The sequence below is a fragment of the Octopus sinensis genome, linkage group LG17 (assembly GCF_006345805.1).
Source record: "Octopus sinensis linkage group LG17, ASM634580v1, whole genome shotgun sequence".
NCBI classification, from domain to species: Eukaryota; Metazoa; Mollusca; class Cephalopoda; order Octopoda; family Octopodidae; genus Octopus; species Octopus sinensis.
This window is the reverse complement of record NC_043013.1, coordinates 20,977,491-20,987,904: the sequence shown is the minus strand read 5'-3', so window position 1 is coordinate 20,987,904 and position 10,414 is coordinate 20,977,491. Positions and strand designations below refer to the sequence as shown.

General features: G+C 35.1%; 1 long non-coding RNA gene across 2 annotated transcripts in view; it reads right to left on the bottom strand.

Annotated features, from left to right (window-relative positions):
* Positions 1 to 10,414, bottom strand: part of LOC118766741 — a 430,300-nt gene that overhangs the window by 109,446 nt on the left and 310,440 nt on the right. The gene's annotated exons all lie outside the window — the stretch shown is intronic.

Here is a 10,414-nt window from a genome sequence, read left to right as displayed (position 1 = left end):
ACACCTGCATGCCATCGGAAAGGTCAGGAAATTGGGTCAATGGTGCCTCACAAACTTTTCGAGTCTATTCAAGCGCAGAGAGTGAATGTGTGCTCTTCTTTGCTCTCACGTCTCACGAATGAAGCTTTTTTAGACCGAATAGTGACTGGTGACGAGAATTTCGTTCTCTAGAAAAATATCAAGCGCTGAAAACAGTGGGTAAGGAAAAGAGAAACACCGGTACCCCAGGCTAAAAATAGTCTTCACCAATGTAAGGTGTTGTTATCTGTTTGGTGGCATATGAAACGTTCCGTCCACTTTGAACTTTTAAACCCAAACCAAACGATAACAAAGGAGATATACTGCGGGCAGCTTAAGCGGCTTAAGTCAACGCTAGAAGAAAGACGACCATCTTTGGTTTGAAGACGAAAGGTGTTCTTCCGTCAAGATAATGCTCGGCCACCTAGAGCGAGGATGACATTTCAAAGGCTGGATCAGTTTGAATGGGAAACGATGCCCCACTATATTCGCTGGACATTGCCCCATCTGATTATCATTTATTCTGCAGTCTTCAAAATCATTTGGACGGAAATAAATATGAGTTTTGCAGACGAGGTCAGAAGAATATTGGAGGAGTATTTTTCGTCACGATCAAGTGAATTTTGGAATAGGGGCCCTACAAGTCTAGCAGATATATGGAGGAACATTGTAGAAAATGAAAAAGAGAGTGCATATATATATATATATATAGTATATATATATATATATATATATATATATATATATATATACATACATACATACATACATACATACATACATACATACATACATACATTTACACACACACACACACACCACACACAAAAATATATATATGTTATATCGCACGTTCGGATGCCTTCTACTCAACTCTCACCGCTACTCTGCTACTCCTGACGTCTAGGCTTCTCTCTCTATATCTACGTATTGGGCTAGCCTACTTCATCGTCTGGGGGCGTCTACACAACAATATATATACATATATATTGTTAAGGCGGCGAGCTGGCAGAAACGTTAGCATGCCGGGCGAAATGCGTAGCGGTATTTTGTCTGCCGCTACGTTCTGAGTTCAAATTCCGCCGAGGTCGACTTTGCCTTTCATCCTTTCGGGGTCGATAAATTAAGTACCATTTCACTGGGGTCTATGTAATCGACTTAATCGCTTTGTCTGTCCTTGTTTGTCCTCTCTGTGTTTAGCCCCTTGTGGGTAGTAAAGAAATATGTATTTTGCCTGCCGCTACGTTCTGAGTTCAAATTCCGCCGAGGTCGACTTTGCCTTTCATCCTTTCGAGGTCGATAAATTAAGTACCAGTTCATTGGGGTCGATGTAATCGACTTAATCCGTTTGTCTGTCCTTGTTTGTCCCCTCTGTGTTTAGCCCCTTTTGGGTAGTAAAGAAATATATATATATATAAGTAGTGTCTTTGTATCTGTTTTTTGCCTTACACCACCAATTGAGGACCAGTGCTGGTGTGTTTGCGTACCCGTAGCTTAGCATTTTCGGCAAAGGAACCATATACAATAAGTACCAAGCGTATGTGTGCGTATGTGTATGTGTGTGAGAGTGCCTATGCGTATGTATACATGTGTGTGTAAAGTATTAGTTGCTGGAGTTCGTTTGTCTATAAGCACGTGTGTAATTATATGAATGTATGTGTACGTATAGTGAAGTATATGGTAATGTGGTTATATATACATATATATATTTATCTGTGTTTCACACTGTAACTCATGTTGTTAATTTATTTTTCTATATTGATATGCTTACATGCATGGCCATGCGTGTTTCTGTGTATTTTTGTGACTTCATCTATCTTTGGTGAATGTATAATGTGCCTGCGAGGCCTGCGAGTGCGTGCGTGTACATATATTTGTTAATGTGTATTTGTGTATGTGTGTAAATGGGTGTATATGTAAGAAGGAAACTAGAACGAAATGTGTGGGTCTTGCCGCGCGTGAGTATGTACACCTACCTGTATCGAGTTCGTATACAAGTCAAGTCTATCAAACTATGTGTGTATATATATATATATATATATATTATATATATATATATATATAGGTATGTGTGTGTTAGTGTGTGTTTGGTATGGGTGGAATGCATTAATGACATTAAACGTGTATATACTAGGATGAAAGTGAAAATAAGAGGAGCAATTAAGCTGATGGTAAGTGAAGAAAATAAGAAGAGTATCTACAAAAAAAATAAACATATCATGAAGAACAATAACGATGGCTAGAACATCGATAAAAAGAGCGCGAAAAAGCAACGAGGAGAAAACATAGGAAGATCCTCAGCATCGACATAGAAGAATAAGTTAAAAAAAATATTAAGCGAGAAACCCACCCTTATTGGTAACAATAATACCGACGACGATGGCGATAGGAATAAGAAAGAATATGCTAACACATTTGGAAAAAAAACTGTGAGAAACAAAGGCAGCCAACGCGATAGAATGGTTAAACATTTAATCAACATTCCAGATCTTGGTCGGGAATATATGCGTTGTTTTTGGTCAGATTCAATTAGAAGAGATTCACATCTCAATACAACATTTATTGCAGTTCTCTCTCCCCACTCCCTCTCTCTTTCTCTCTCTCTATTTCTTTCTGTATCTCTGTTTCTCGAACTCAGTGACTTTTACTTCCTTTCTCCTGATCTCTTTATATCTATCTTTCGATATCTTTCTGTCTTTTTCTCTCATCTGCTTACTGCCCCATCTCTTTGTTTGTCTCTTTCTTTCTTTCTCTCTGTCTCTATTTCTCTCTCTCTCTCTCTCTCTCTCTATATATATATATATCTATATATATATATATATTATATGTATATATGTATATATATATTATATATATATATATCCCTTCTGCTTACTGTCCGTGTTCTCTAGCTGTTTATTTCTAACCTATCTCCATTTCTGTATGCCTTCGACGATGGAGAATATTGTCTATGTATGTGAGTTTGAGAATATATATGTGTGTTTTATCTGTGTGTGTGTGTGCATGTGTGTATGTGTGTATGGTGTTCTCTACAATTGTTTCATTTTTATCCCCATTCATCAGAAACGATCGCTGCTTATTATACAATAAACGATATGATGAATGTTCCATATTTTTATTCATTTTTTGTTTCCATGCAAACGTTGTACTATATTGCATCATAATCTATGTTTAACATACTAGTAGACTCCTTCATCCCTCACCACCGCACGAATACATATACACATAAATAAATACATATTCACAATAGCATTCGTAAAAAAAGAAACATATTGGCATTGTCATACAGTAGAAATGAATGGAATGCTTCATCAACACAATCATACGAAATTGGAACAATTCATATATAGTAGATTCACAGCCAGATATATATGTATACATAACTATACATGTGTATACACACACTCACCCTTACATAGATATCATTGATCTTTCATAACTTCTTTCAAACGAAACCAACTTTTCTACGATCCTACTCTACTAAATTTTTACTCTTTTACTCTTTTACTTCTTTCAGTCATTTGACTGTGGCCATGCTGCAGCACCACCTTTTGTCGAACAAATCGACCCCATGACTTATTCTTTGTAAGCCAGCTACATAAACCAAGTGACAATTACTAATTATTGACTGCGAGTAACAGAATACTTCAATTATATATATATATATATGTATGTGTGTGGTGTGTGTGTGTGTGTGTGTGTGTGTGTGTGTGTGTGCATATATGTGTATATATATATATATATATATATATATATATATATATATATATATATATATATATATATGTATGTATATATACACACACACATATATATATATATATCGTAACATATAACAATCAACTGTGGCGTTCCGTACAGGACAGTGCTAGTGATGTTTATAGCCCCAGGAGGGCATCTCTTCCAGCTGGCTGACGATACACATTCTGTATACGATTGAGATTTGCGAGGATAGGTCAACGCTCTCATCTTTAGCCTTACGGGATACACACAGACTCGAGTTTCTGAGTGATTACCCGTCCTCAGCGTGTGCTAATCACACGCTAGTGATGAAAACTCAAGTCCGTGTGAATCACGTGAGGCTAGAGTTGGGGGAGATAACCTCCCCTCGCAAATACTAATCCGACACAGAATCTGTGTTGTTAGCCAGCTGGAGGAGATGTCTTCCTGGGGCTATCAACGTCAGTAGGACGCCACACTTGGTTGGCAATTATATGTTACGATTCCGTACCGCTACTGTTTATCTCTCGGTCAGAGATTTAATATAGCTCTCTCTCTATATATATAATAGTGAGTTTCGAGGGATATTTTATCCGGACGGGTATCAGCTTTCAGTTAGGTTCCAGTTAAGGGTTAACCACGACGATCAGTATTTAACGTCTGTAACTTCAATTTCTTGTTAATCATTCCGTGAATTCTTCCGATGGGTACTTCCGCGTACGCTTCGCTGGATGTGAAAAATTGTTTGCAATATGTATTATCGTTATTAATAATAAAGGGTAAGGAGCATTGTACATCCAGGAAATTTATTCCATAGTTAAAATGCAGTGGAAATACGTGTAGATCATTATAATATGCTATATATAACTATATACAGCATGTGGATATACAAGTCTCCATGCTAATTATACTACTACTACTACTACTACTACTACTACTACTACTACTACTACTACTACTGCTGCTACTACTACCACTACTACCACTACTACTACAACTACTACTTATAATAATAATAATAATAATAATAATAATAATAATAATAATAATAATGATGATGATGATGATGATGATGATGATGATGATGATAACAGAAATTAGCAAAATGTGGAACATGAAGACTAAAGCAATACCTGTTGTCATAAGAGCCCTGGGAATGATAGCAAAAGGGGATGATTGCTACCTAGCTCATATACCAGGAAACCCCCAAAATGGCAGAAATTGAAAAGATAGTGCTCATGGGAACTACCCATATTCTACGCAACATACTTTCTATGTAATCTCAAGTTTTAAAACAAACATAATTTTCTTATGGTTTCTTAAACATTCTCTAGAACAGCACTATGTACAAAACCAAATATATGGCACCCAGGGCATAACACCAACATGAACTTCCAAGTTGTACGAATGCAAAGCAAAAGTCAAACATAGAATAATAATAATAATGAGCCAAAACACACACACACATATGTATGTATATATATATATATATATATATATATTGTTGTATTTAGCAATGGTCATTTTGCCAGTTTAACCAATGCATATATATATACATACATATATATATACATATATATATATATATATATATATATATATATATATATATATATATATATTATATATATATATATATATATATATATATATATATATATATTGTGTATATATAGTATATATAGTAAAATTATCTAGACGACGCACAATAATTATCAAACGGCTATTACGACGAGCTCCATCTGGAAATGGGAGATAATCTCAAAATTTATGTTTTACTGACACACACACAAGCACATATGTAAGTATGTATGTATGTATGTATGTATGTATGTATGTATGTATGTATGTATGTATGTATGTATGTATGTATGCACGTATGTATGTATCTACATGCGTGTGTTTAGGTGTATATGTGTGTGTCTGTATACGTGTGTATATGCTGTGTATATATTGTATATGGCATACAATATTAGTCCCGGGAAGAATAGTATATGTAGGTCAGTCAGTATACATCATCATACTAGTATTAGATATATATATTATATATATATCTATATTTCTGTATGCATACAGACAACTCACACACATTTGGAACACACATGTTCAGTTAATCATGCATTCAAAACACGATTATGTTCTATCGTCATTTCTCTAGTTGTGTGTGTTTATGTTCCTTTCTTTTTTAAATTTTATTTCTTGAAGAGTTCTTTACAGTGTGTTTGGAACAATAAAGAATCCCGATCTATTGATGGAAATAGACAGAAAATCTTTATTGTTTCAAACAATCTCTAAAGATATCAAAGAGAAGTATGAGGTGATAGACTAAAAAGAGAATATATTAAAAAAAACTGTCGAGTTTCCGATATATACATACATACATACACACACACACATATATATATATACATACATATATATATATATATATAATATATATATATATATCTTTACACATATGTATATATGTACATATATATAAACATACGCATGCATACACACAAATGCACCATACATAGTACATATATACCTCTATCTATTTATCATCTTATCGCTATATATATATTATATAATATATATATATATATATATATATATATATATATATGTAGACGTACATATGTAAATGTATATGAATATACACATATGTACATACATAAGTAAAGGGTAGTATATGTAAACGAGCCAGCATATATATATATTTCGAAATATTGCTGGTCAGCAATAACCAGAGTTATACAGATGCATAAACCTCTATTCTACGAAACATTGAGAAAACTCTCACGTAAATACTGCAACTTCCTTAAATCGAAGCATCCCGTGGCTACAGAATATCTTTCTTTTCAATGTAGTTTACGAAAGACCTTCACAAACCATGCAAACATCCATGATCAATCAGTTTTGCTTCTATTTTTATTTATATATTACCGATGGTTACTTATAGTCCTGATGCTATTCTGTTTTAGTTTATTAACTAGAAATGGAAGTTTGGATTTTCTATCCAGTAATGATCCAGTAATGTTACTTTTCACACTGATACTAGTCAGGGTTCCAGCTGCTGCTCTTGTCATAGTTTAGCACAGGACACTAAGTGTGGATCGTGACAACATTTGATCGAAGAGATTTCAGCTGTCTCCACCTCGTCCTTTCGTTTTCAGTTATAGTTTTTCTAGGATGTGATTTGAGGAAGATTCGGCTACTATCTCTAAAAGAACAGGCAACTGCATACATGCTTTATATTTTGCGGAGACCCCCTTCCGTCACGAATGGCCATGGGATTGCACCTAGAAGGTTACCCACCCTGGAACAAGTTCGGGCAAATTTGTTTATGGAAGACCAGCAGTCACCCATGCATACCAGCCTCCCCTCTCCACACCGCAGATGTTATGCAAGGGAAAGGCAAAGGCCGATACATCTTGGCACCAGCGACATCGCAACTCATTTCTACAGCTGAATAAACTGGAGCAACGTGAAATAAAGTGTATTGCACAAGAACACAACACGCAGCCCGGTCCGGAATTCGAACTCACAACCTCACAGTCGTAAGCTCAACGCTCAAACTACTGAGCCATGCACCTTCACCACATGATATATAGATTAAGGCGGCGAGCTGGCAGAAACGTTAGCACGCCGGGCGAAATGCGTAGCCGTATTTCGTCTGCCGTTACGTTCAGAGTTCAAATCACGCCGAGGTCGACTTTGCCTTTCATCCTTTCGGGGTCGATAAATTAAGTACCAGTTAAGCACTGGGGTCGATGTAATCGACTTAATCCGTTTGTCTGTCCTTGTTTGTCCCCTCTATGTTTAGCCTCTTTTGGGTAATAAAGAAACAGATATATAGATATATATTACTGGTATCTTAGAATATTGATAATATCTCATTGATATTTCAAGGATGTAAAGGAAAGTGAAGCAGATAAGAGATTTAAAATTAGAATGAAAAACAAACGAAACTAAATAGATGCAGTCAGGAAATACGCTTGGGAGGAAAGAAAATGAAAGAAAATTGTGCGTTAGTGTTCGATCCACCTGCATATAAGATGGGTAAGTTTCATTGTCTAAAGCCTCGAATGACCAAACCCTTATGAATGGAATTTTGTAAATGGTAACTGTGGAAGCTGGTCAGATAGACAGTTACCATTCCTTGGTGGTAGACGTAAGCCGACTCGTAGTTTAGCGTCACCTGTTGACTCTTGGATGTGTGTAGCCAAGTTCATTCTTTTGCAAGTACTTGGACCGAGCTTGTGGTGAGAGGATGAATTCCTCTCTCTACTTCCAGTCTTTGATGTCTTGAAAACGGTTCATGGGTGCCGATTTGTGCCTCCTCTGACAGAGTTTCTAAAAGAAGGGTTGGTTGTGTGTTCGACCATTTCCGATAATACAATACAGTATAATGATTTCGAAGGAGATAAAAATAAAAATGCTAGGGTTCGAACTCCAGAACTAGTTTCAAGAAACCCAATGCTGTCACGCGTTCGTTACATCCGACACTTATCGTGCTACACGAAAATTAGAGTAAACATCTGGTAAACAACAAAAGCAAAAGCAAAAAGCAATCAAACAAGATCAAAGATTACAACTAAAGGTAAGATGCACTAAAAACGCAACAGAGCGTCTTGTTGTTGTGGCTGTTTAGCCCGGGGTTAATTGTGATTGAGCGGACCTATTAACGAAGTTGATCGATTTAGAGATAAGCTTGGCGTATTTTCAATCATAGTGTACTCACTCAGACCACATTATCTATTATATCTGTCCATTTCTTTCATGGTATTGTGCGAGGGAGTGGAGAATTAGTTGCTAGTTAGCACCACCATTGCCAGCCAGCCCCAACTGGAATGATGCCTGAGTATAGTAAACACGTGAACAATTGGAGAAAGTTTTTTTTTATGTGTTTTACAAGGATAGTAGACATGGGATATATAGAAACGAAGAAGGAATGGCATCGGTAAATCCATTTTAAAGAACATAATACTTGGCTCAAATAGGAACAATCCTGGCACGTTGACGCGTCAGTAAAGAATAACAACTGAAACGGAGAGAATAATTTAAAAAAAACGGGAAATAATATATGAAAGGAAGAGAAAAATTAAATTCAGTTCACAAACGTGTTGTGCGCAGATATAAGTATATACATAGAAAAATACAAACATATATATATATATATATATATATATATGTGTGTGTGTGTGTGTGTGTACATATATATACATATATATATATGCATGCACAAATACATATATACACATACCTACCTACCTACCTATTTATCTATCTACACACACACAGATATATATATATATATATATATATATATATATATATATATATATACATACACGAATGTATATATGATACTTCCTGCTTGTATGTGTAAAATATAGATTCAATAAGTATAAGGTCGTTGTGGAACGTGTAGGATAATTCCATAATATCGATTATGGTTCGTTAATTGGATTACCGTGACGTGGTACCATGATGGAGTGAGATGGGCAGTAATCCGGCATCCTTTCTTTAGAAACAACCACCATCATATCTATGCCTGTTTGTGTGTGCAGGCGTGGGAGAAAAATGTTGCTCCAAGCTTCATTTGAATAGTTTTCGTTTTCCTGTAGATATTTCCTACTTATCTTAACACTTTAGAGAAAAATAACATGTTCAAGAGTGCAAACACCCAACCTATATGTCCATCCAAACAAACACACGCCCTCACCCGCGCAAGCATACAGATATATATATATATATATATTTACACAAATGTTTCATACATGCATAGGCGCAAAATATTTCACACACACACAAATGATTACGTGCACATTATGTGCTTGAGTTTATGCGTATGCGTATTTAAGAAATATTAGATATCAATACTGAAATGATGAAAGATGAATCTATGTAAAAGCGGAGAAGAAAAAGAAGATAAAGAAAATGAAGGAGAAGGAGGAGAAGAAGGAGGATGACAAGAAGGGACGTGAAAAGAGGAAAGAAAGAAAAAGTACGAAAAATCATCGATTTATTATCTTCAAATAAAACAGATCAACGCAAAGCCCTATTGTAATTCTATGGCATCGTAGAATATTTCGATTTAAAGAATATTTTAAATGATGGATTCCAAACACGCCAAACATTTATTTTCCACACCCCGTTATCACATTGTTGAAGAAATATTTTAGTCGTTATTCTAAAAACTAATATTTAAAAAATATAGAAAAATATTTAAAAAAAAAGCATTTCTCACCACCATATATAGTGTTCAACAGATATTTTCAGAACGTTTGAAGATATAATTCTTTAATGAGCAGTACGAAATACAAATACAGTCATTATTTTACGTATGTTAATTACTGTAAAATGCAACGTACAATATTAGAATATCGGCCATGTTTTTATTGTCTCATATTTAGCAGTTGATTTTTTTATTCCCTCCTCACAGTATTATTTTTGGCAACATTAATAATTTGTATAATTTGGTTCAAAGAAACATATACATTTTCCTTTAGATTTAATAAAAATAAACGTACATAGCTATACACAGTTATGTGTGTATAAATATATGCGTGGCTATACACACATACAGAAAACACATGCTCGCACACAAACTCATACATTCACACATATAGTGAGAGCGATGCATCCATGTATATATACTTATCTGCATACATATACATATGTATGTATG